Source organism: Oryctolagus cuniculus, chromosome 5 (assembly GCF_964237555.1).
Source record: "Oryctolagus cuniculus chromosome 5, mOryCun1.1, whole genome shotgun sequence".
NCBI classification, from domain to species: domain Eukaryota; kingdom Metazoa; phylum Chordata; class Mammalia; order Lagomorpha; family Leporidae; genus Oryctolagus; species Oryctolagus cuniculus.
Window position 1 is genome coordinate 155,963,657 of NC_091436.1, and position 26,426 is coordinate 155,990,082.

The 26,426-nt window shown below is 47.9% G+C and overlaps 1 long non-coding RNA gene across 1 annotated transcript; it reads left to right on the top strand.

Annotated features, from left to right (window-relative positions):
* Positions 1-1,458: 1,458 nt before the first annotated feature.
* Positions 1,459-26,426, top strand: LOC127493092 (uncharacterized). The gene is made up of 3 exons (XR_007923063.2): positions 1,459-3,210; positions 24,405-24,515; positions 25,829-26,426. It is a non-coding gene; the product is annotated as an uncharacterized lncRNA (long non-coding RNA).

Genomic DNA, 26,426 nt, shown 5'->3' on the forward strand with positions numbered 1-26,426 from the left:
GGTAGTGGAGCAGCCAGGACATGAAACTGGCACCCATATGGTGCTGGCATTGAAGGCAGGTGACAGCTTTACCAGCTAGGCCTCAACACTGGCCCCATCAATTTATCTTATATTTGGATGCACACTCTACTCATTTATGAATAGAGTAAGAATTGGGCTTATTAGAATAAGCATGAATTCAATAGAATCAGAGAGAAGACAGCTGTTAGCCTGGAAAATATTCTTAGTATTCATGGGTGTGTTGGCCCCCATAAAGTTTACTCATGAAATTATCTTGCTAATGGATGTGCCTTGAACTTCTATTCCTGGGGTTTTATAAGAAGTAAACTGGAGTAATCTTTTTGCCCACCCAAGTTGCCAATTCTGTTTTATAGCAATTGGCAATGAAGTGTTTTTTCTTAATTGTTTTTATTTATTTACTTGAAAAACAGAGAGGGAGGGAAGTGGGGGGAGAGGAGAGAGAGAGAGCACCTTAATGTGTAGATTTATGACCCAAATGCCCACAACAGGCAGGGCTGGGCCGATTGAAGCCAGGAGTCAGGAACTCAATCTGAGTTTCCTTTGTGAGTGGCAGGGACCCAAGTACTTGAGTCATCACCTGCTGCCTCCCAGGGTGCACATTAGCAGGAAGCTGGAGTTGGAGTGGAGCTGGGCCTTGAATCCAGACTCTGGTATGGAATGCAGGCGTCCCAAGCAGTGCCTCAACTGCTGCGCTCAGTGCCTGCCCCAGGAAAAGAAGTTTTCATCTTCTTCTTTGAAATAGAGCAATGATTATTTTTCCTTGCTGACTTCATTTTTTCAAGTACCTGAACTAATTAGGAGCAGTTTACCTAAAGACATATTCCTGGGGTGGGCTTCACCCTCACCCCAGATCACCACCCTGCATGTCTATATCCCATCTCAGAGTGTCAGGGCCAGTCCCAGCTTCTCTGCTTCTGTTTTAGCTTCCTGTTGCTGTGCCTGGGAGGCAGCAGGTGATGGTTCCAGTACCCGGGTCCCTGCCACCCACATGGGAGACTTGGGCTGAGTGCTGGGCTCCTGACTTTGGCCTGAACCACTCCTGGCTGTTGCAGGCATTTGGGGAGTGTATCAGTAGATAGAAGGGCATTCTCTCTGTTCTGTTTCTCTGCATAAAATAAAATAAAATAAAATAAAATGTTTCCCTTCCTTCTTGAGAACATAGCTTTAGATTTTTGTATAGTGACAGAAATGCTTATGTGATTTTGGAGTTAAATTCTTTTAATCTTTTTCACCTCACAGGAACTGTGAGGGGAGTTGTTCATGATTTGTGCTTTATTGCCTTTTGCTATGAAATTTTCCTTGCCTGCAAAAATGAGCGTGATGAGCCTCATGTCCTTTATTTACCACTCCCTGTGAGAAAGGGTAAAACAGAAGATTCTGTGACGGCCTCACTGGTGGAGGACAATGCTGCTGGTGACTGGTAGATGGGAAGGGGAGGAAAACTTACTGTGGTTCTGTACTGAAGAGGATTGGATCCAGCTTTATAGGAGACAGAAATACCTTACAATCATAACATAAAAGAGACAACAATTAATTTCAGAAGAAGTTCAGAGTTGGAACTGATATGGTTCCTCCATGCTGTTTTTGGCTACTCAGTTTCCCGAGATCATAAGACTATCATTCTAAGGTTGTAGCTTTTGTCTATCATCTTTATGCCCCAGGATGGCTGCTAGAGCTCCAGCCATTTTAACTGTGTTTCTTTTAAAGAGGAGGAACTTCCTAGAAATTCTATATAACTTCTGCTTATGTCTTATTGTTCAGAACTTTGCCCTATGACCACAGTTAGCTGCAAGGTAGGTTGGAATATATCGTATTTATTATTTATGGAAAGAAGCTGGAATAAAAAGTGAGTTTATGTTTTTGCAAAGGGGAAAAATGGATATTGAGGGGTAAATAGCATTCTTTGAGAAGGTCCATCCATTTTGCTACCCAAGTACTCATGTAAACACTTCTTGTACCTTCCTGCTCCGTAAAGTATGATGTTAAGGACTGGAGATTCAGAGCCATCCTGGAGCAAGATGAGAACATAAAAAAAGACACAACAGAGCAAGACGAGGCAAATCCCTTGAGCCCCTGGTACCATGGGCAGACTACTCCTGGACCGCTTGTGGGAGAGAAACACACCTCTGTTCATTTGTTCCCATGGTTGCAGCTGAAACTCACATTAATTGACACAAATATAACCTAAACCTAAAGAGGAGCTTTCTTTTTAAGGCTGTATCTTACTGTGCTTCCAGGGCAGGTGGACCGACCACTCACCCATCCATCCGGGTCTTTCAGGGATGCTGGCATTCAAAGGTGACCAAGGTGTAGGTCTTACCCACAGGAGCTCACACTCTAACAAGGAACAGAAAGCCAGTCAAATCAGGGGCCTGCAGGGAGAGCACAGAAACATTTGCAACCTCCTCTACTGCCATTTTTAGACTGGCGCAAAAACAAAGTTTATAAGTAAATTTCAGATATTGATCATAGCATCTTTTTCTCCATCATTAACATTGTCATGTTCATCATCTACAGTTATTGCTTGGGTAAATAAAATTCAGGTGCTATTACTTTTTATATTAGAAGGATGATTGTATTGGATTAAGCGTTTATAATCCCTTGAGAATATTTCACTATAATTGGAGTAGAACATTTTTGCATAAAACAAAAGATAGACTGGCTAGCTGTAATCATAGTCAGGAGGTGGTGAACATTTTAGGTGAAAAAATATACTTTTTATGTGAATCCCCAGGTAGGCTGAATCCTTATTTACAATTCTTGTTGGCATGACAACATCCACAGCACTTCTGTGTTCTAAACAGTTCTTATATTGTTTAATTTTTCATAGCAACTTCTGTGTTGCAGATGAGGAACCCAGAGTTCGTAGAGTCAAGGTAACCCACCAAGGTCACATCCGTCAGTGGCCAGTAGTGGAGCCAGGATTTGAACGCATGTCTAAGCCGACTCTTGGATTCCGTTCAAGTGTGAACAGTACCTTTGCCAGGAAGACTTAGCCGTGGAAGCAGAAGCGGGAGGGTGATGGAAGCTGAGGAGGAAGCAGGTTCAGCTTTCGTGAGGTTTCCCTGCTCAGAGAGGAGGCCGTGGCTGCAGTTATCAGGTAACTGAAGTGTCACCGCGATGCTGTCAGAAAGGCGGGATGGATTGGTTCCTGTTGGTTCCGGCGTGGCAGCTAAGCAAGTTCGCAAGGTAAGAAACTCTCCCGCAGTCGTGGGAGTTCCTCTTCAGAAGCGACTCTGCTAACATGCAAAATCAATGTCACTGAAGTTTTGCTTATGTTGCTGCCTCCGATGCTGTTTGATCCTTACATAAAAGAGACATTTGTCATTTGTCGGGGCTGAGACAGGGAAAGGCGCGGGAGGCTTCCCCAGCTGGGTTGCTTTGTGCCTGCAAACTCTGCCTGCCTAGGTTGCCTTGGTAGGCCCCCCTTGCCCTTTGCCATTGATGGATTACTGCCTGCACTCCCGATGACCTTGAAGGACAGCCCTCCATCATCATGCCAATTTTGGCAGTGACAGAAAATGCTAGAGCTCCTTGACTTTGCCTTAATAACTTCCTGCTCCTTTTTTTTCCTTCCAGTCTCTGGATTCCTACCCTTCTTCCTTCAAGTGACTTTTGGCTTCCAGAGAACTCTCCTCCCCCTTTTCTACTCCCCTGCCCCAACCTTGGAGCTCACCCCATCCAGAACCAGAAAGGAGTGACTTACATGGGAGAGCTGCCCAGTGGGCTTGGATAGTCAGCACTTTAACCCTGATCTCGATTCAGCTTCTGCCTGGATCAATCCCAGAAGTGTTATCAATGACCGAATAGGTTTGGCTGTTGTTTAAGTGGCTGTCTATTTCTGATTCATGTCTTTTGCTTACAGGCACTTAGCTGATAGAAGCCCTGTACAGATCCTAGTGATTATCTCTTGCAGGCCCTCAGGAAAGGGGTATTTTAATTGTTGGTTAAAATGGCTAGGTGTTTTATTATGATACCTACTATAAGTTTCGGTATGAGAGCAATAGTAGTTGATCATTTTTTCCTCTCTGGAAAATTTTTTAAGAATGGCTTCTTTCATTGCCATAGAAATATTCTTGCATAAGTCTTCGAGTGAGTCAATGTGTTCTAGAAAGTCTTCCACTCCTGGCATTGGAAGTTACATTTCCTTACTACTATTTTAAGCAAGATGTCATTAAAAAGACAATGAATGCTCAATTGTAGGGAGCGAGCAGGTATATAAAAGTAACAAGAATAAAAATAGAAGGAATCCGTAATAATGATAAAGTCGTCATGCTTCTCCTATTTCCTTTGCTTAGAGAGTGACAGAACCTCATGTAGGTAAGCACACTCTTGTTGTCACGGGACTCTGGGGTTTGAATAAGTGTGACCTGACAGTGGGGCGACTTGATTACCTCTAATGTGCTCAGATCCTTTGTGTTAATGTTAGCAGAGTTCTTCTACTGAGAGGGATCGGAGACAGTAGATCACAGATCCCTCCTGTGCGTGATGTGAGTCTCTCCTCTTGCTCCCCTCTCTAGTGTTTGCTCATTTAGTGGGAGTGGTGTCGAACGCAGGAGAGGGTTAATATGACCCAACCCAGCAGTAGTCTGGTAGGGTGTGGGAAACAGAGGCAGGCTGTATCATGGGAGACAGTAAGTATCCCAAGCTGACCATGGGTGGTCAGAGACCTAAATTGGGTGTCTGTGCTGAGGTCACCTAAATTTCCAAGGCATGGACAGATAGGCTCGCCCTTAACCTGTACATCTCCAGTTAAAGGCAGTGTCTGGGTGTACAGAGGAGGTCAGACCCCCGCAGGCGTAATGCAAATGGGGGTTTGGCCCACACAGCCAGCTGCTGGGGAAAGCCCAGGAGAGCAGAGTGGAAGAGGGTAGGGTGGAACCCCCACAGTGGACAGACAGAGGCAGGAGGCCCCCAGAGCTGCAGGTCTGCAAGGCGGGCATGTGTGGCTGCTGTTGGCCTTGCCAGGGGGGTGACAGGCCTCCTTTAGGGACACTGAGAGGACTGGGGAGGGGCCGACTGGTGGAGGCGATCAGACATCTTAGAAGAATGCTCCCCAAGCTATTTCTCTGCTTTTTTACTTTTAGCTCAGCACCTGCACTTGCCTGCTCCCCAGGACCCCTCTGTGAAAGGGAGAGCAGCCCTTGGGAAGCCCTCCGAGACCCCAGCCTTGCTCACGCCGTGGAGGAGTGAGTGACACTGAGCAAGGAGGGGCTGCAGGAAGGTTCGGACCTGGCTTGGTGTGGGTCACCTGCCTCCTCTTGGCAGGAGAAGAATCCCTGGCTGCGGATGGACCTCAGGCGGCGGTTGATAACAGATGCTTTCAGAGATGAGCCTTAGAAAGAAGGGGGAGAGGGTGGGGAAGGAGTGCAAGGGGACCCTCTGTGGATAACCGTTCAGATGCTGCAGACGAAGTTGATGTAAACTCACAGAATTCCTCTTCATCCGAGGAGTCTTCAGATGTCAGAATTCGCCGTGTCTGTGTTACAGGTAGGGCAATGGAGGCCCGAGGAAGCAAAGCAGGCTTGCAAGCTCCCAAGTTTATCTTGGCTTCATTTTCTTTCTTTTCTTTTCTTTTCTTTTCTTTTCTTTTCTTTTCTTTTCTTTTCTTTTCTTTTCTTTTCTTTTCTTTTCTTTCTTTCTTTCTTTCTTTTTTTTTACAGGCAGAGTGGACAGTGAGAGAGAGAGAGACAGAGAGAAAGGTCTTCCTTTTTGCTGTTGGTTCACCCTCCAATGGCCGCCACGGCCGGTGCGCTGCGGCAGGTGCACCGCGCTGATCCGAAGCCAGGAGCCAGGTGCTTCTCCTGGTCTCCCATGGGGTGCAGGGCCCAAGCACTTGGGCCATCCTCCACTGCACTCCTGGGACACAGCAGAGAGCTGGCCTGGAAGAGGAGCAACTGGGACAGAATCCAGTGCCCCGACCAGGACTAGAACCCGGTGTGCCGGCGCCGCAAGGCGGAGGATTATCCTGTTGAACCGTGGCACCGGCGGCTTCATTTTCTAAAGGGCGACAGTTACCAGGTCACCTCAGGAGACTTACTGCGAGCCAACCGTCGGCAGAGAAGGCAAGCCCGGTCATTCCCGCAAGATCCGTCTGCCCCTTTGGCAGTGGCCATTTGCCCATTCCCAGGACGACGTTGCCATGGACAGTGGGGCCATCTGGAGGGCTGAAGGAGGTAGCAGAAGTGACAAACCAAAACTTGCCGAGAGATTCCGAGAGGGGAGCTCTAGGAAGAAGCAAGGCGTTTCTTTGTCTTTTCCTAACGGGCCTTTCGGGGGATTTTCATGTCACACAGTCTCGCATCAGCAGAGTCCTCTTACAGATCCTTGGCTTCAAGGTCATGGGGTGGTGCAGGTTTGGATGGGAATTTGTGGGATGGGCTCTGGGTTCGCCCACGCTGAGCTCTGGGTTGAGGTGACAGATGTTCCCTGTCCTAGTCATCGGTGTCACACAGGGATGGAAGGGGGGAGGGAAGGAGGGAGGAACTTATAGCTTGAAAATGCTCAGGGCCAGTGCTGTGGCGAAGTGGGTTAATGCCCTGGCCTGAAGTGCCGGCATCCCACATGGGCACCGGTTTGAGACCCCGATGCTCCATTTTGGATCCAGCTCTCTGCTATTGCCTAGGAAAGCAGTAAAAGATGGCCCAAATCCTTGGGCCCCTGCACCCATGTGGGAGACCCGGAAGAAGCTCCTGGCTCCTGGCTTCAGATAGGCACAGCTCTGGCCGTTGCGGCCAATTGGGAAGTGAACCCATCGGATGGAAGACCTCTTTTCCTCTCTGCCTCTCCTCTCTCTGTGTCACTCTGAATTTCAAATAAATAAATAAATCTTTTTAAAAAATGCTCGTGGAAAATGGCATTAAAAGATAAGTTGGATGCAAACAATTTTTTGAACCTGTATTTTTTTATAGTATGCATTTTTCATGAAACGTTCAGAAGACTACTCCAATGGATGGATTTCAAAATTTTTTTTTGCATCCAAAGAAATTTGTCATTTTTTCAAAAACAAATTATCTGAAAGGCAGAGTGATGGGGTGCAGGGGGTGGGGAGAGATGGAGCGACACAGAGAGATCTACCTGCTGGTTCACTCCCCAAATGGCTGCAAAAGCCAGGGCTGGACTAAGCCCAAGCCAGGTGCCAGAAACTCCATCTAGGTCCCCAGTGTGGGTGGCAGGGATACAAGCACTTGGGCCATTGTCCACTGCCTTCCCAGACACAGTATCAGGAAGCCGAATAGGAAGTGGAGAAACCGAGACTCGAAGCTGCACTCTTGCACGGGACGCTGGCTTTGCAAGCAGCAGCTTAGCGTGCTACACCACACCACAGCCCTGAGACTTGCCTTTTAATGTTGTTTTCTCCATGAACTTTTTGAAGTCCCCCATTTGATATATTCTTAGAAAAACAACCTGAAGGGCAAGCAGTGGCTTTAGCTTCCTGGAGGGAATTTATAGTTTAGGCCACTGAGTTCCAAAGTGCAGCTGTACAGTCAAAACACTTGAAGAACTTTACAAAAACACTGTGCCTGGGCTCCGTTCCCAGTGGGCCTGGGGTGGAGCCCGAGCAACCACACTTGGAGAATCTCCCCTGGAGACTGCAATGTGCAGCCAGGGTTTGCAGTCATTGTTCTAGGAGGATCCCTGCTAGCATCCAGGAACAGCTGTTCGGAATAGGGGCTTTGGCCAGCGAGGGCTTTTCTCTGTGCAAGTGTTGGGGACTGGTGTGAGAAGCAGAAGGGCAGAGGGCAAACAGGATGACCATGAAAAGGCCCTGCCCACTGACATGGGAGAGGGAGCTTTCATTCCACAATTGGGGTTCAGGCAGTAGAGCCCCAGCTGGGAGCACGCCCGGCTCTTGACTCTCCTGATGTAGTTTCTGAGCTGTGTGATCTGAGGCTTAGTCTCCTGGATTGACCTACCCCGAGGAAGGGAGTGCCTTGTGCAGGCAGCTGGGCTCAGCTCTTGGGCCAGGAATACAGTAGAACCTTACATAACCCTGCCGCTGAGCTGTTGCAGGGGAACGCCTGCCTGCCTGCCTGCCTGCCTGCCTGCCTGAGCGAAAATGCTTAATGAGAGATGAACAATTAATGGGCTGAGAGTGGAGTCTGGTGCGTAGGGGCCCAGGGGCGTCACAGCAGTGTTCATCCTGACTCATCCACGGCTCATGCAGGACAGGCACACACGGGTGTCCCAATAGTTTATCCGGAGGCGGGGATTCAGTTTCTATCTTGGGCTCGCCCTGTAAACTCGGTTTTAGTGTTTTAAGTGATTTGCTAATATTGTTCTTTGAGAATCCTTTTGTGGATCCGCCTCATCATTTCCTGTTTTCCTTTGGCATCTCTGACCCCCTGGCAGGTGTTCACAGGCCAGAGGGCCTCTGTCTCATCCTGGGCCTCTGTCTCATCACAGAAGGTTCTCCGGCGCCAGTCCCACTTCCTTTGTTCTCAGTTTTCTCATGGAGGAGAACAACCTTGTTACCCCATACCCCAGGCATAAGTCCAGAGAAGTAGCCTAGGCAAAAGCCACTTAGAATTTCAAGTAAACGTGTGAATAGAAGGAAAGCTATGTAGATGCAGAGGCAAGGTTTACAAGTTTATCTCATATATGGTGTCCCTATATTTTCTCTTGCAATGAGTAAGGTATCATTTTAGTACAACTCCATTCTCTTTGCTTTTGGTCATAGGACTCTGATTTTCTGGGCTTCGTTCTCTTTCACTACTAATAATACAATAATAGCATAGGAATGATCACAGCTTCCATTTAAGAGTTCATACCAGGCCTTGCATTTAATGTGCACCTGAGGTCAATGCCCCTGGGTGATTGTCATCATTCCCAAGCTACAGGTAAGGGATTAAGGCTTAGAGTTGGAGGAGCTGCCCCGGGGAAATCTAGCAGTGGTAGAACCAGGTTTCAAACCTACAACATTCTTTTTCTTTTTTTTTTTTTTTTGACAGAGTTAGACAGTGAGAGAGACAGAGAGAAAGGTCTTCTTCCGTTGGTTCACCCCCCAAATGGCCGCTAGGGCCGGTGCTGCGCCGATCCGAAGCCAGGAGCCAGGTGCTTCTTCCTGGTCTCCCATGTGTATGCAGGGGCCCAAGCACTTGGGCCATCCTCTACTGCCTTCCCGGGCCACAGCAGAGAGCTGGACTGGAAGAGGAGCAACCGGGACTAGAACCCAGCGCCCATATGTGATGCCAGCGCTTCAGGTGGAGGATTAACCTAGTGAGCCATGGCTCCGGCCCCCAAACCTACAACATTCTGACCCCACGTCTGATTTCTAGCCATTGTGTGTTCTGAGCCACATTGATATGAACTGATGGTCTCACCCAGTCATGTGGGTTTCAAATCCATCTCTCCAGAGGCTAAGAGTCAGAGTCACAATTCTAGCCAAGACCCTCCTCAGGCCTGGGAATCCACCTGCTTGTTAACATTGTCAAGTGCATTTCTAACAGGCATTTCAACCTGGGTCACCCAGAGCTCCACACAGCCTCTTCCCTTCCGAGGATGAGCCTCCCCCAGCCTCCATTCGGTTCCTCAGGCCACACTGAGGGGATCATCCTGGGCTGCTTGCTTTTGAAGTTCACATACAGGTCACCAGCAAGTCCACTGGGACTCCTTATACGCAGAATCCAACCATCCCCTACCAGCTCCACTATTCCTGCCCTACTCCTGTCCCTTCTCAACACGGCCATCGGAGCAGGTCAACTTCACCATCCCCTTGCTCTGCATTCTTTGTCTCATCTCATCAAGAGGGTGCCAGTTATTAAATTAGTACCTCTCAGCTCCTAATCCACTTTTCAAGCCTTGGTTCTATGTGGCTGCCATTGGGTCCCTGGAGACCACATCTCTCTTTGGTCAGCAGGCACCCCTGTTGGGCACAGCCAGTTGGGGGTGCTGGAGAGAGAAGGGTCTTGCTGTCTCCTGTTTGGTTTTCTGTGGGTGCCCCACCTGCCTGTGGCTCTCCAGGCCACTGCTTCACAGTGGCAGTTCCTGTGTGTGGCAGCAGTTAAATCCACTTTGCAGTTTTTGCCACACTCTGGAACCAGCCCGATGCTGGCTCTTGAGGGATTCCAGCACCAGCTGTCATCCCACCTCCAGGTCTGGGCTCCAGCCCCGTGGGACCTCTTCTGAGCTTCTACCTCTTAGTAATCCTGCATTTTCCTCCTATCCCAGAGCTAGAGGGAGGGAGCTTTCCACAGCTGCTGTCTCCAAGACACCTTGGTGTTTGCTTGTTACCCCTTCAGTTACCTGCTTGGCAAACTTAATCCTAGTTAACAATTCTTTTTTTTTTTTTTTTTGCCAGGCAGGGTTAGACAGTGAGAGAGAGAGAGACAGACAGAGATAGATAGATAGATAGAGAGTTAATAGACAGTGAGAGATGGACAGAAAGGTCTTCCTTCTGTTGGTTCACTCCCCCAATGGCCACCATGGCCGGTGCTGTGCCAATCCAAAGCCAGGAGCTAGGTGCTTCCTCCTGGTCTCCCACGTGGGTGCAGGGCCCAAGGACTTGGGCCATCTCCATTGCCCTCGCAGGCCACAGCAGAGAGCTGGACTGGAAGAGGAGCAACCAGGACCAGCGCCTGGCACCCCAACCGGGACCAGGACCCGGGGTGCCGGCACTGCAGGCGGAGGACTAGCCAAGTAAGCCACAGCGCCGGCCAATAGTTCTTTATATTAAATGAGCTCTGTTGAAATAGTTGGTGTGGCTTCTGTCTATTGACAGTGCCCTGATGGATATGCTGAGTCAATGCCAAAGACCTTAGAACGGCTTGCCGTGTGGTACGTGATCTGACTTCCCGCTCCTCTCCTGTCCCAGCTCCTTCCACTCCCCACCTTGCCTTTCGCTGTGACTCTTCTGGCCCCTTGCCATCCTACAACCACGCCAACCCTCCCACCAATCCTACTGTTAGAAAAACCCCTGCCCTACTCTCGTGTGTGCCTCCTTCCACCTGTTTCAAGTCTCCCAGAAATGTTAGCTCTTGGGTGGGACCTTCCCTGACCGCCCTACATAACCCCAACACCTGCCCTGGGTAATTCCTACATTGCTTCATCTGCCTTATTTTTCCCATGGTCCTGTTGGCCACCTGAGAGTCTGTTGGTGTATTTGTTAATTGCCCGTTTCCTCCTGAATAGAATGTGAGCTCCAGCGAGTAAGTCTTTCCTGCTTTAATGACTGCTACTTCCCAGACCTCACAACATGTCTGGCACATAGTAAATGCTTGCGGAATAAAGACGTTGAATTTCTGGATTCTCTGGTGCTGTAGGATGCTGGCCACACAGGGAGAGGCAGACGCTGCTCCCTCCACCACCAAGTGAGGGAGAGCAGGATTGGAGGCTCAACACGCCATGACTTTGAACGTGGGGTGCACTTTGGAAGAATGAGTAGTGTTTCCGCTCAGTTGTTATTGCTTTTTTTCTGAAATAACTTGTGATAAAATTTAGAAGCTGGGGCCAGCATTGTGGCGTAGCAGGTTAAGCCTCCACCTGCAATGCCGGCATCCCGTATGGGCACTGGCTGCTTCCACTTCACACCCAGCTCCCTGCTAATGTCTAGGAAAGCAGCAGAAGATGGCCCAAGTGTTTGGGCTCCTGCAGCCCTTTGGGAGTCCTGGAAGAAACTCTGGCTCATGGCTGCAGCCTGGCCCAGCCCCAGCTTTTGTGGCCATTTGGGCATTTGGGGAGTGAAACAGGATGGAAGTTCTCTCTCTCTCCATCTCTCTCCCTCCCTCCCTCCCTCTCTGTGTGTGTGTGTGTGTGTGTGTCTGTCTGTCTGTCTGTCTGTCTATCCTCCTCTCTCTGTAACTCTGTCTTTTGGGGAAAAAATGTAGAAGCTGCCGAGTCTGTGGAATCTCACCCTTACCTTCCGTTTCCACGCTGAATGGCCTTTGGGCTGACAGAGATGGGGTGCTGCCTTGTTCGAGTGAGATCCTGAGAACTTTATGGACCACCCTAAGTGGTTGCCAGCTCCCGTGAGCTTCATTCATAATGAAAGAGCTGGGAGATGTGGGTTGTTGGCCTTTTGTTGCCGTCTAGAGAAAGACTGGGCCTTTGAGAACAGCTCTGTGTGCAGATTGCCACACCTCACTTCTAAGATGGGGCCTAGTGGCTTAATTGGGGAGGAGCGAAGCCTTGGGAGGCCAGGAAGAAGGCAGAGGGGCCTATCTTAACATTAGCAATGACTGGAGACCCAGCTTCAGGGGGTTGAAGGGGGATCAACCCTGATCCAGTGCACTCCAGGTCACTCCCTGCCCTGCAGGGTTGTGGGTGAGCTCCCTGGATGACAGTGGCAGCTGCCGGGTTCTCACTGCTGTGATTCATCTGTTCGGTCTTGTTTGCCTTGGAGTTCAGCCACCTGGGGTTTCAGAAGGTGCTGAGCTGGCCAGTGAGCTTGGCTCCAGAACACAGGTGTGATCGGTGCCAGGTTAAATGCTAGTGGCAATTACGGCTGTTGATTTGAAAGCAAGCTGACTACACTGGCTTTCATCAGGTCGGCTTTGCTTGGCCACGTGCAACTCTCCACTTAGGAAAATGAGGCCTGAAATCTGCACCCAGGCGGGCTCTTTTTAGGTGTTGTGTTTCTGCTCTCAGATAACGAGACAAGACAACCCCGGGAAGCTGGGTGCCGCCTGTGCTGTCACTGAACTGGGTGCCCTCTGAAAGGAGATTGTTAACACAAAACCTTTGCTCTCAGGGTTTAGATGTGCTCCGTTTTGACTCCAGGCTTTGCTTCCTTTAGAGTTAAGATAGTCTTATTTTCTGTGATACGTTTAAAACTAGAAGTCCAAATTCCGTTTTACCTTCTAAAATATAGGCTGCATATAGGTAGCAGGGACTCGAAGAGCTAGCACTGTGCCAGAGAAGCTGTAGACTTGGCAACTGTCCTGGGGAAGCCCCCGCTGTATTTGAGAAAACAGGAAGTACACACACTCACAGACACCTCAGGACAAGAGTGTATTTTAATGCTTGTATAGAGGAGTGTTGCAGAAACTCGGAACGTATCATTGTGGATCTGTGCCTGCAGCAGAAGGTGTCACTGGAATGTAGATGGCTCTGGGACTTATAAGGAGGAGGGGGGAGGTCTGTAGGGCCAGGGGCGCCTGAGTGGGGTTTGGTGGCAAGAACAGCATAGCAGACTCGGTGTTACACAAGTGCATGGGCTCTCTCCAAGGGAGTCATCAGAACGCGAGATGAGCAGATGGGAGAGGACAGAGCCTTGGAGGACACCCAATCCGGTTGAGTAGACAGGACATGTGCATATAAAGATAAGCCAGACTGTGGCTTGTGCAATTTATTAAAAGAAGACTCAGAGGAAAAAAAAAAAAGATAAAGGACTACTTGGCAACGGACCTGATCAGCCGAGTGAATGATACCAACAAGAAGTGCTTCACGACCTCAGAGAGGGAGGGAAACATCTAGGACAGTCTTTGGAGAGGAGCAGTGCAGGGGGATAGAACTCAGGGCAGGGAAGAGGTTGGGAGAGGCAGGAGGAAGGGGTGTGTGTGGTAGGAGAGGAGCCTCAAATGCGAAGGGCTCTGGCTTCGTGGGAGAGCAGGGGCTGGGCACTGGTTCAGGCTTGGGGTCTTCAGGTAAGACCTGCCACTGTATCCTGGGAAAGGAGTCAGGGAGTGGATGAGGCGCAAATACCTGGTTGCTAAGCACCTGCCGGGACCAAGCGATGGATGCTTGTGGTGGGCCAGGTCTCCTCGTGTGTTGGGATTCAGGAGGTCGGGACTGGGAGGCAGGTGGGGCTGATTGGAAGGGAGGCCCTGGTTGCTGATGAAGGCAGCATTTACACAGCTGAAAACGAGGTCTGTGGGGCTTAGCGAGGAAGCTGGGGGAATGGAAGGAAGGCCCGCGGGTCAGGCCCAGGTGCAGCCGCGTGCTGATGAGGTGCAGGGGAGACCTTCCTGGCCCACACGGCTAGAGCTGCTGCAAATTAAAGAGAAGGGAGGCTGGAGGGAGATTATTTAAGAAGAAAGCAGAGTGTTCAGGGCTCCCCTTGCTACGTCCCTGCTAAGGGGAGGTGTGGCTAGTACAGGACTGTGCTAGGTAGGGTGACAAACCTAGAGCATATTGGAAGAAACTTCCCCAAGTTTCTTCAGATTTTTTGTTGTTTTCTGTCCAAACTCATTAGGCATCCCTTGGCTAATGCTCTGATTTTTTTTGTAGAGATTGAAAGAGCAAGCGTTAGACCATTTGGAAACCTTGCTCTAGCATTTCCTGGTTGTGAGATCCTGAGATCCTAGACAGTTTACCTACCCTTTGGCCCTTGGTTTTCTCATCTGTAAAATAGAAACTATAGCATGTTTCCTCTGAGGCTGTTGTGAGAAAAGGATGGGGGGAATGAGAATTTCGGAGGAGTCTGTGAGTTTCGGTGTCCCCCTCCCTCTGTCCTTTCTTCTTCACATCCCTCACTCCCTTAGTAAACAGATCCGTGGCGCTTTGCGATTGGCAGGATGCAGGGCTGAGCCCTCGCAACAGGAACTGGACTGGTATTTTCAACAAGCCGTTAAGTGTGCCACCCTCACGCACAAGAGAAAAAGGAATTAACCCCATGAGCCGGGGCCCCTTCGCAAGTGCCCGCAGCCAGTTGGGACCTTTTGCTCCCAGGTTCTCACTGGCTCTGACGACAGTGGACTCTTCCCCCACCTCTGAGCCCGGGTGGCTGAGTGCTGAGTTAACGGGGCACTTGGCTGGGTGGGAAGTGGGGAGCACTTGTCAGGGTTGTTAACCATGGGAGACAGCGGCGCAGGGTGAAACCACAGGGGTGCTCCTGAGCTCATCGCGTGGGCCAAGACCATGTGGCCCTTGAGTGGTGTGGCCAGACACTACGCACATTCGTGAGATGGATCAAGGAATGTGGGTCCAAGTAGGAAACGCACGCACGTGTATTCGGAAGAGATTTTTTTTTTCTAAAAAGAAAACAAATTTTCTCCACAAGGCTCCATCTCACCTTGTATTTTTTTATGTTCAACATTTTGCTTCTCTGGTTACATCCTGTCTTGAGGTATAGCAGCAACACTGCTCATTTGACAGCTGTGGTATTTCCTCTTCAGTATTGCAAGTAGGGTGAAGTTCAAGTTGCTAGGTCCTTGACAAGTTCCTTGGCATAGGGATTTGGCCAGCATTTTGTTTCCTTGGATTTAATTTGTCTAAAACGTAAGTGAAGAGTTCGTGGGCTGAGGCCAAGAAGTCATGCTTCATGTTTGCCTCACACGTTTTGTCGACAGATCTCAGAGCCTTACCTCACTGACTGAGAGAATGCAGGTTTACATAAAGATGTATCCCAGGTTAAGCATTTCTGCTGAGTACATTTGACAAAGCAGCCTGCCGAATCTGTGTTGTCCCAAATTTCTCTGCTTGTCTCAAAAACACGGAGTCTTCTTTGCTTTCTTTTCTGGTTAATTTTTGTTTGCTCATTTTATTTGAAAAAGATGTAGGGAGAGAGGGAGCGAGATCTCCCATTTGCTGGTTCACTCCCTAAATGTCTACACTCAGGAACTCATTCTGGGTCTCCCACATGGGTGGCAGGGATCCAACTACTTGAGCCAGTACTTGCTGCCTCCCAGGGTGTGCGGTAGCAGGAAGCTGGAATGGAGGGTGGAGCTGAGACTCCAACCCACGCACTGCAATATGGGATGCACACATCCCACCCTGTGGCTTGACTGCTGTACCAAACACCCACCTGCAGACCTCCTCACTTTAAGAAACAAATAGGGAACATTGTTTTCTAAAAACAGAGTAATGCAAAACTGACCCAGATGCAGACCCTGTGAAACTGCCCATCGGTGTATACTCTGGCTACTTCCACATGAGCAGGGCAGGGAAACATTGGTTATCAGTGGTTCATCATGGTGTCTCTCTCTTTTTTTTTAAATTTTATTATTTGTCAGATAGAGTTAGACAGTGAGAGAGAGTGACAGAAAGGTCTTCCTTCTGTTGGTTCACCACCAAAATGGCCGCTACAGCTGGCGCTGCGAAGCCAGGAGCCAGGTGCTTCCTCCTGGTCTCCCATGCGGATGCAGGTGCCCAAGCACTTGGGCCATCCTCCACTGCACTCCTGAGTCACAGCAGAGAGCTGGACTGGAAGAGGACTAGAACCCGGCGCCCATAGGGGATGCCGGTGCCACAGGCGGAGGACCAACCAAGTGAGCCATGGCGCCAGCCCACCATGGTGTCTCTTGCTATTTGATGTCTCAGAATTTTCTCCTCAGAACTCAGGAGCCAAATTGGTTCATATAAATCTATCACTCTGTACAATCTCCTTTGGTTTTTGAAACTCAGGAGCCAAATAGATTTCTTCTCCTCCAAACCCCTGTCCAAACATTATTAGAACTTAGGAATCAAATGCATTTAGATATTGAGGGATACTTTCCCCTTCTTGCTGCTTATTAGAAACTACTTATTATAGAAAGTTAGGACCGGCGCTGCGGCTCAATAGGCTAATCCTCTGCCTTGTGGCGCTGGCACACTGGGTTCTAGTCCTGGTCGGGGCACCGGATTCTGTCCTGCTTACCCCTCTTCCAGTCCAGCTCTCTGCTGTGGCCAGGGAGTGCAGTGGAGGATGGCCCAAGTCCTTGGGTCCTGCACCCCATGGGAGACCAGGATCAGCACCTGGCTCCGGGCTTCAGATCAGCGCGGTGCACCGGCTGCAGCAGCCATTGGAGGGTGAACCAACGGCAAAGGAAGACCTTTCTCTTTGTCTCTCTCTCTCACTGTCCACTCTGCCTGTCAAAAAAAAAAAAAGTTAGGAAAGGACAGAAGAGAATGGAGATGACAAAAATGACTCATTGTCAGAGGTGTCCTCTTGAATGCTCATTCGCTAGTCATGGTTTATATCAGAATTCAAGGAATATTCTTCCTTTGTCTCCTCCTTTTCAACTCTTTGTCCTCCTCCACTCAGAAGCATTCAAATCCATGGAATTAAAAAAAAAAAAAAAGAACAGTTGGTTACCAGTTCTGAATGTTGGCTTGGAAGCCTGTGTGTGTCTGGCCAGTGCACGCTGTGTGCCCTGAGGTTTTCTCGCTGCCAGCCTTCTCACTTGGATCTGGAGTAGGTCACTGAGCCTCGTCTTGGTGGCCAGCTTCCTGTTGATCTTCCCGGGCACTGGAGGACACTGTGCAAGCGTGGTTTTTCAGGGTGACATTTGTAGCCACAGGATCCAGGAAAGTGTGTGATCAATCATTGAGAGTAACTCGTCTCCCTACTGATAGATAAGGATGCAAGTGCCTCGTTGAAATTCAGCCTGAAATCCAAGCATAAAGACAGTCAGCAATGAAAATGATGCAGAACTGATGGCACACATTGACTTAAAAAATACATTTTTCCCCAAGTGCTCAAAAAATAACCACCACTGCTGTCTGCTATCCAACTGAGTGTGTGAGCAAAACAAAGCCAGATGCAGGCGATTAACTCCAGGGCTTCCTTCTGCAACATTGCCATGGCCAGTTTTCCTACTGCACTTATTTTCTGTAAATGAGCTTCCTCGGTTTCATCTATGCTGCTTCTTGGGGATGCAGCCACAAGTGATGGAACAGGAAATGGAGAATCTGGTCAAATATTAGGTAATGTAATTGTGGGGCAGAGGCACAGCTCAATCCAATACGTCTGTCGGTTCCCAGTCTTCTGACCACAAATGTTCATCCAGCCGATGGCTCCCTCCAAACCAACTCCATTTGCAAATGCTTCCCTCATCTGGTTTTCTGCAAAATGGCATCAACTCTCATCATTGCTCCGTGGCTGGCTGGGGCTCGGATCACGATTGGGTATCTAAAGGGAATCAGAATAAGGCTTCCTGTCTGAGGCAAGAAGGCAGATAGCACCCACGTGTGAGGCAGCAGCTTCCTCCAACTGGATACACCCTTCTCACTGCAGAAGCAGGGCTTGCATTTAGCTCTGACTCGTGCCTGTTTGCACTAAACACGTGGTAGCCCAGTTAGGGTAGCTCAGCACTTGTCTAACTAATTTCTCATTGCGTGTAAGTAGGTACCTGTCTTGCCTGGAGCACTGTTCCTATGTGCTCGAGGTAGAGTGTTGCCTTCATCGACAGGCAAACAGAAACCCATTGAAGGAGCAGGTAAGGATGCAGCCCTGCTGAGCCCAGAACCCTGATCTTTTAACTGGTTCCATAAATCCTCCAGTAGGAATCAGTGAAGATTTAATTTTGTTCTTAAGTCTTGGCAGACTGGACGCTGAGTGTTTGTGTAGACTTGCACCATTTAAAAGGTTCTTGGAGTTTAGATCTTGCATGTAATTTGCTACATTAGCTTTGGGCAAAAATATTTGCTTTTTGGTTCTTTGTGGTTTAGGTTGCTTCTCAGCACTGGCCTGGCATGTTAGAGAGAGTGGTGCTGTGGAGGGCAGCAGGGAGTGGAGGAGTCGGGGGGGGAGCGCTAGCAGAAAGTGCGTTACTGATGGCAGCTTTGCAGACTGCAGGAGCTGGGATGAGATCTCCCTGGGTGGTTCATGTATTTTGGATATTACACGGCTGAGATTAGCAAGTTGAGGCAGATCAGATGAAGCCTTTTAGATCTGGATTGAAGTTGGGAAAAATTTTCTCCTGGGCCAGTGGATTAAGTAAGAGTATTTCTATAGTGTTTGATGATGATGTTGTTCAAAGTGGCATTCGCATTATTGTAATTGTCCTTAGTCTGAGGAGAGCAAACCCAAGATGAGTTCTGCTAACCAAGAATTTGCTACCTTCTTGGATTCTGTAGGAGGTTAAACACTTTAGCTTTGGAGAATGGGTTGCCTAATAATTGGATATAGTGCCCATATATTCTTTCTTAACAATAAGCAAGAAGCAGATATTATGTGCTAATTAATTAATTTTTTGAATTAGTCATACATTTATTAACAGCAGATAATTTGAGATGGTGGAAACAGTGCCATCCCTGTTTTATGAGGGGGATAGCTAAGACACGGACAGGAAGTCCAATAGCCCCCTCTTTTCCCACGACTTTACTTCCTGCAGTCTCTGTTACCCACAGTCAATCGTAACCCACAAATATTAAATGGAAAATACCAGGAATAAGCAATCCATATGTTTAAATTTATGTTTTGAGCAGCACGGTTAAATGGCACAACGTCCTACTCTGTCCTGCCCAGGGCAGGTCCATGTCCACCCTGTGTGCACCACCCACCTGTTAGTGACTTAGTAACTTTTGTGGTTAGCAGAGTGACTGTTGCAATACCATAAGGTCTGTGTGCAATTAACCCTTACTTCCCTCAGTCACGGCCCCGAGTTCAAGGGTAGGGATGCTGGCAACACGGAGATGCCCAAGAGAAGCTGTAAGTGCTTCCTTTATGTGAAGAGGTGAAAGTACTAGATATTAGAGAGAGAGAGAGAGAGAGAGAGAGAGGCGCTATGGAAGAGATAGATCATATTCATATTACTATTGTTAGAGTATATTGTTATGTCCTGTTTCTTTTTCAAAGATTTATTTATTTATTTGAAATGCAGAGTTACAGAGAGGCAGAATGAAAGTGAGAGAGAGAGAGAGAGAGAGGTCTTCTATCCACTTGTTCACTCCCCAGATGGCTGCAAAGGCCAGAGCTGCACCGATCTGAAGCCAGGAGCCAGGAGCCAGGAACTTCTTCCAGGTCTCCCATGCAGGTGCGGAGGCCCAAGCACTTGGGCCATCCTCTACTGCCTTCCCAGGCGACAGCAGAGAGCTGAATCAGAAGTGGAGCAGCCGGGTCCCGAACTGGCACCCATATGGGATGCCGGCACTGTAAGCAACGGCTTTACCCTCTATACCACAGCACTGGGCCCTGTCCTGTTTCATTATCAGTTATTCAGTTATTGTTGTTAAGCCCCGCCTGTGCCTAACTGATAAATTAACTTTATCAAAGGGATGTGTGTAGTAGATATAGGGTCCAATACTATCTGCAAATTCAGGCATTCATTGAGGGGCTTGGCATGTATCTCCTGGGGATGAGAGAGGCTGTTATTACTGGGCGAGTTGTGTGGTGAATCTTAGAGCCATAGCTAGTCATTTTGGGGCTAACCCATGAGGACAAATCCTGAAGCTGTACTGCTTTTTAGCACCTCTCCCCTACCCCTCATTTTGGTAGAGTGTAAAACTTTATTTCTCTGACAATGTGCCATTGCCAACCTCTCAGTTGAATTTTCACTCTCATTGTGTATACACCAGAATGACGCTATGCAAGAAGACTAGGTTCTGAAGTAGCATTAAAGGTGAGAATCTATTACAGATTGTCTACTCTGAAGTCTCAATTTGCCCGTTTCATACAGCATACATAGTTTACAGCATTGGCATATAAGAATGTGTATATAGCTAAGACTGAGTGAGCAGCATTTAAGTTTCCAATGCTGTATCTTTAAATATTAGCATCTCAGAAACAGGATTTAGGAGATAAGAGGGAATGAAGATGGATTCAGGGCAGAGTAGATCACATCTCCTGTCTCCTACTTACTCTGAGCAACACTTGTTTGTTGAGTGAAATGATTGGCAGAATTGCCACATAACTGGAAAACTTCCTCTCTCTCCTCCTCTCTCTTTACCCCTACCCTTCATCTTTCTCTCCTACTCTTCTCCTCTCGGTGGGTATCACTGAATTTGTATGAGTTACATTCACGTGTGCTATCATTTTACCAATGTTTCCTAAATGCCAGCTTAAATCAATGACTGTCATTGTGAAATACAGTCACGTGTTACCAAGAGGAACTGTCCTGAGAGATGCCTCATTAGGCAATCGGCAGCAATTGCAAACACAAGTTCACTTACACACCTAGATGATACCAGTCCACTTCTCAACCTGGCTGATAGAGAGACCCAGTAAGCAGGAACGGTATGTGGTTGCAGCCAGCATCCCATGCACACTGCTTTTAGAGTGAACTTTGTGTTAAAGAACTCAAAACCAGTACACTCTAAAATAATGGTAAAATGTATAATACAGTAATATTTAATCAGCAACATAGTCATTGATTGTCGCTACCAAGTGTGAGGTGCTGTACACTGTGGTGTGTGCTATATGGTTATATAACAGGCTGCTGTGCAGTAGGTGTGTTTACACCAGTATCACACACACACGTGAGCACACAGTTGCTGTGCTAGGACATCATGATGGCCAAGACATCACTAGATGATAGGAAGTTGTCAGATTCACCAGAATCTTATGGGATGACCCTTGTCTATTCAGTCCATGGTCGACCAAGATGTTGTTAATTGGCCGGTGCTGCAGCTCACTAGGCTAATCCTCCACCTGCGGCGCCGGCACCCCAGGTTCTAGTCCTGGTTCTAGTCCTGGTCGGGGCACCGGATTCTGTCCCAGTTGCTCCTCTTCCAGGCCAGCTCTCTGCTGTGTCCCAGGAGTGCAGTGGAGGATGGCCCAAGTGCTTGGGCCCTGCACCCACATGGGAGACCAGGAGAAGCACCTGGCTCCTGGCTTCAGATCAGCGCAGCGCGCTGGCCGTAGCGGCTATTGGAGGGTGAACCAACGGCAAAAGGAAGACCTTTCTCTCTGTCTCTCTCTCTCACTGTTCACTCTGCCTGTCAAAAAAGAAAAAAAGAAAAGAAAAGAAAAAAAAAAGATGTTGTTAATTGGTAGATTACTGTATGAGAGGACTTCAAAAATTCACAGAAATTGGAATTAAAAGATAAGCAAAATATTTTGAAATCTGTACATACATTTTTTTAAAGATTTGTTTTATTTATTTGAAAGGGTTACAGAGAGAGGTAGAGCCAGAAAGAAAGAGAGGTCTTCCATTCACTGGTTCACTCCCCAGATGGCCGCAACAGCCAGAGCTGAGTGGATCTGAAGCCAGGAGCCAGGAGCTTCTTCCAGTCTCCCATGTGGGTGCAGGGCCCACGGACTTGGGCCATCTTCCACTGCTATCCCAGGCCGCAGCAGAGAGCTGGATGGGAAGTGGATCAGCCGGGACTTGAAACAGCACCTGTATTACCTATATGGGATGCTGGCACTGCAGGCTGGGGCTTTAGCACACTGTGCCCCAGTGCTGGCCCCCGTACATACATTTTTACAATAGAGTTTCTCATGAACTTTTCTTTTTTTTTGACAGGCAGAGTTAGCAGTGAGAGAGAGAGAGACAGAGAGAAAGGTCTTCCTTTTCCGTTGGTTCACCCTCCAATGGCCGTAACCGGCGCACCACGCTGATCCGAAGCTAGGAGCCAGGTGCTTATCCTGGTCTCCCGTGGGGTGCAGGGCCCAAGGACTTGGGCCATCCTCCACTGCACTCCCAGGCCACAGCAGAGAGCTGGACTGGAAGAGGAGCAACTGGGACAGAATCCGGTGCCCCGACCAGGACTAGAACCAGGACTAGAACCTGGGGTGCCAGAGCCACAGGTGGAGGATTAGCCTAGTGAGCCGCGGCGCTGGCCCTCTCATGAGCTTTTTGAAGACTCCTTACATAAGAAAAGGAAAAGGGAAGATGGCCACTTTTTTGGTGCTCATTATCAGGAAACACATGGATGGACTTCATGTTTCTGTTGGAAGAACCAACCTGTCACAGAAGATGGGTTGATTATTAACGCTAAATTAGTAATTGACATGGGGATACCAATTTGTTTTGCCAATGTTTTACCTATTTACCTTTTAGGGAAAAGGGCAGGTGTTCTAGTCAGGGAGGCACTGCTCAAGAAAAGCTCTAACTATGAGCAGGTGGAACACTTATTAACAAACATCTAGTGGGGGCCACTGTTGTGGCATGGCCAATTAAGCCACATACAGCCTGCAACACTGGCATCCCATACTGAGTGCCAGTTTGAGTTGTGGATGCCCCACTTCCAACCCAGCTCCCTGCTAGTGCACCTGGGAAGGCAGCACAAGATGGCCCAGTGCTTGGGCCCCTGCCACCCACATAGGAGATCGGGATAGGATTCCAAGCTTCTGGTTTTGGCCTGGGTTGATGCTGCTTTGGCCATTTGGAGAGTGAAGCAGCGGGTGGAAGATCTCTTTCTTTTCTGTCTCTCCCTCTCTTTCTGTCATTCTGCCTTTCAAATAAATAAATAAAAAAGTCTTCAAAAGAAAAAGCTTCTGGGGAAGGTTCTGGAACTTATACAGTTGAGTATTATGTAATGGGGTCTGTTTCACCAGATCACCTGTCAGCGGCTGCCTCCTAGTTACCCCAAAGCCTCAGTCCTGTATGGCAAGGTGTGATGGCAGCAGCCAGGGCAGGGAACTTCAAGTAAGTCAAGGACCAGGAGAAATCCCGTTCTGGAAAAATCGTCTCTGAAGCTAACTAACGTCCATGGGGGCTGAGTAGCTATTTAGTTGCTCCCAGATCCATTTCTCATGTTCTGCTGCCCTGAATTTTATTGCATGGAGCTGACCTCATAGGCTGTATTCCCAGTGTATCTTGCCAAATGTTTTACAGCCCGGATTAGCCATGGAGAGTGATCAGAAGGCAGAAGAAAGAGAGAAACCAACCAGAGTGTTTCTCTCCCTCATTTGCTGCTTAGGATAACAGATCTGAGGGTAGCTGAGTCTCCTCTGTGGTTCGAGCTCTTGCTGGGCAGTCCCTCCTGCTAGACCACCCCAGCCCTGGGCGCTGGAGATACCACCTCACCCATAGCAGGGCAAGTGGCTGCCTGCCAATGCTAACCTTTGTGTCACATTTAAAACACATTCATGTATGTGTTTCTTAAATTTTTATAATTAAAAAAAAAAACTTAAGACACAAAATTTGTATGTATTGATAGTATACAGCATGCATGATATTTTGATACATTTATAAATCATGGAATGACTATATCAAGCTAATTAACATGTACTACCTCAAATACTTAACATTTTTTAGCTCTTCTAACATCTTTACAGCAAGATTCCATATTCTTTCTATTAAAAGTGCATTTTATTTTAAAAGGCAGAGAGAGAGAGAGAGAAAGGGAGAGGGAGCTCTTTCATCCTCTGGTTCACTCCCAACCACCTACAACAGTCAAAGCTGGGCCAGGCCTAAGTCAGGAACCTGGAACTCCATCTGGGTCTTCCACATGAGGTATAAGGCCTCAAGTACTTGAGCTACTGCCTACTGCTTCCCAGGCACACCAACCAGAAGTCATATTGGAAGTGAAGTAGCTGGAACTTGAACCAGGCACTCAGGTATGGGATGTGAGCCACCCAAAGTGGTCGGCTTAACCAGCTGCACCACAATGCCTGCCCCAAATTTTCTCTGCTACCTGATGAGAATTGTGTTTTGCGGTTGTTAGTTGCTTTAAATAGATTTTGACTAATGCCTGCGCAAGTTCCAGCTTCCATTGTGAATCTCGTCCTCTGGGTTTAAGCAAACCTGTGCTCTTCGTGTACATCTTTCTGTTGTTTTCTGGTCCCCGTTGGGTCCCAATGTCCCAATCATTCTGCAGTGGCTTCGATGCGCCCTCCCCTCACATCTTCATCTTTGCAGGTGCAGGACATCGTTTGGAGTGTGAGATACTGGATCATACAACCAGAAGAGTTCTTTAATGCTTGACCCAACTTCCTGCGTTCACCAGTGAGGACCCTGACTCCTGGAATGGTAAAGACTTCTACAAGGTCACTAAGTTAATGGCAGGGAGTGGGGAAGGAAGGGAGTTTCCATATTCATGTGGTGGTATCACTTTATTTGCTCTAACATGTGACAGGGACTGGAGATGTAAAGACTGAAATATTGATTAACTGGTGACCTTCCTCAATGCCTGGCCTTTGCCATCATGGAGATACACTGAGTGGACAGAAATATTAATTTATCAATTCAACTCATATTTATTGATTGTCATGAAGGACAAGGCTTAATGCTGAAGTCTTTGGGAAGGACACATATAAATAGGAAATGACCCGTGTTCTTGAGAGGCTCTCTAGGAGGGAGTATGGCATGTTTAGCAACGATCCACATGTATACCGTCTGTTACATACAAGAGAGAAAAATATAACTTCACAAGAAAGGTGCAAATAAAGTGTTATTTGCATATGCAGGAGAAAGTTGCTTCCTGCAGTATTACATAATTCCAGGACCCAGTGAAGCAAAAAGCACACACAATATTTGACCACAAAGAGGTATTGGGAAAGGCATTCATGAGGCAAGATCAAAAGAAGGTCAAGAGTGGGCGGTTCCAAAGCGGACTGCCTGAGGGTGGATGGCAGTAACAGTGGTAACCGTCAGAGCTCACGTCTCCCGGACTCCTACTACACACCCAGTGCTGTGCTGAGAGTGTTACGTGCGTTGTCGTTTCTTTCTGGTAGGTGGAGAAGGTTCAGAGAGATTATACGACTTTCCAAAGACACCCAAATAGCAAATGGTGGAGAGAGGATCCCCTGTGAGTCTGGTGATTCCAGGTAGAGTTCTTAGTCACTGAGCCAAAGGGAAGCTCCCAAGAGAGGCAAGGGAGCCACATTTAGGTGTCAGGGTGTGAATAACACCTGCGGGACTGAGATCTCAGAGAAGTCGTTGGGAAAAATGAAAAAGACCTAGAAAAAATAAATTAGGCCCTGAAAGAATAAATTAGTGTCACCTCACTAGAACAGAGATCCTAAGATGTTTTTGATCCAATATCTCTGTAGTTTTAAAAAAGTCATATTCTTTCAATACACTAGATAAAGATAAAATAAAAATAATTTAGAAGTGTAAGGTTTGTTTATTAACAACCCAAAAGGTCATTTTTTACTTTCACTGAAAAAGAGCTTTTGAATATTTATCATTAAGCTTAATATAGATTTCTAAATTCTGACTTGGTCACCAGATGAGTTTAAGCACAGAAACTTTGGAGATGTTTGCTTTCAAGTTCTGTATGTTTTTCTTATTTTTAGGATTACTAATTGATATATATATATATGTATATTTATTTTTTGCAGCTCAAAAACGGAACCACTGCAGAGCATAACCTGCTTCCACGTCTTCCTTGCTGTAGGACCACGTCCCTAACAGGCCTGTGTGTGTGGTGGCTCCCAGATCTTCAGGAAGCCGCTCCAGCACTCACGTAGGCCCACACCCTGTGCACGGCTGCAAACTCTCTTGCTCTTCTTTTATCTTGATGTCTTATTAATCATGATTTCATTCCATCACTAACTATTATCTCAAGTCAGAGTAGATACATTTTTTAAATATTTATTTGAAAGAGAGAGAGAAATCTTCCATCTGCTGGTTCACTCCCCAAATGGCTACAACAGCTAGGGCTGGGCTAGGAGAAGCCAGGAGCCCGGAACCCCATCTGGGTCTCCCCCATTGGTGACAGGTGCCCAAGCACTTAGGCCGTCTTCCACTGCTTTCCCAGGGAGCACTAGCAGCATTAGCAGGGAGCTGGACAGGAAGTGGAGCAGCCGGGATTCCAGCTTAACTCACTGTGCCATAGTGCCAGCCCCCAGTGTTTGTCACTAGTGACATGCATAGAAGTCCTTTTTTTTTTAAAGGAAATAACCTTGAGAGCTTTTATTAAAATTGGCTTTTTGAAAG